This window comes from Tiliqua scincoides, unplaced genomic scaffold (assembly GCF_035046505.1).
Source record: "Tiliqua scincoides isolate rTilSci1 unplaced genomic scaffold, rTilSci1.hap2 HAP2_SCAFFOLD_104, whole genome shotgun sequence".
NCBI lineage: Eukaryota > Metazoa > Chordata > Lepidosauria > Squamata > Scincidae > Tiliqua > Tiliqua scincoides.
In genome coordinates, this window is record NW_027101356.1 from 30,335 (window position 1) to 31,470 (window position 1,136).

The window sequence follows — 1,136 nt, forward strand, 5'->3', positions numbered from 1 at the left end:
CTTCTCCTTTGCCAGCCTCCGCCAAGACCTCCTCCAATCAAGCAAGAGAGGCGGAACATGAGTCCCCAGGAATGCTTGAGCACTGCCCTCCCCCTGGATCCAGAGCATGCTGGGAGATGTAGTTCTTTGTTGCCTTTGCAAAAGATGATCTCACTACCTTTGCTGCAGGCTTTGGGGAGGGAGGAGGTTTCTGGTTGCCTCCCACAGCTGCTGGCCTGCATGTGGCACCTCTGGTCTGTTTTGGCAGAAGCTCAGAAGCTTATTCTTGATGGTGCTCACACATCCCAGCAGCACATGGCCCAGATGGGCTTGAGCCACAATTTATACTTCCCTCCCACAAAACACAATTCACAATTGTTTGCTCTCCTGCTTCACCGTATGTGTCTCTGGATACAGTGGGACACAGATCTGAGAGCATCTGAGAGCATGTACTGTTAGCAAGGAGGTGCAGTGGGTAGGGAGGCAGGAGAGGCAGAGCCTCCCCACCAGAGTCCTTTGAAAAGCACTCCTGCCGTGTGAGGTACCCAAGCACCCACAAACCACGCGCAGAGCAGGGAGGGCAGAGGAACAGGCAGGCAGAGCGCATGGCTTGTGCATTCCTGGGTGCCTCACATGGTGGCGGCGGTTCTCAAAGGACTCTGGTTCTGCATCGAGTGCCACATGTATGATTATATGCCTCTGGGGCATAAGTCATGGGTGTGTCCTCGGTGCAAGGAGCTCCAGGCTCTCAGGGAACGTGTCCGCTCCCTTGAAGCCTTGGTGGCCGACCTGGAGAAGCGCAGGCAGCCAGAGGAGGACCGTGGGGAGACTTCTGGGGACGATCAGGCTTCGTCCCAACCTCAGGCGTGCAGCTCCTCGGCTGCCCGGGTGGGAAGTCTCGGGACTGGAGGACGTCATCCTGGAGAGGAGGGAAACAATCCCCTAGGGGGGATCCCTTCTCCAGGGGATGGGCCCGTATCCGAGCGCACTCGGGATACTCCTCGGCGGGAGGGGGGTCAGGGGCTTCTTGTAGTGGGGGATTCGATTATTAGAAACATAGAGAGGGGGGTTTGCGACGGATGTGAGGACCACATGGTGACTTGCCTGCCTGGTGCGAAGGTTGCGGACATCACTTCTCGTCTAGACAGGCTAGTAGA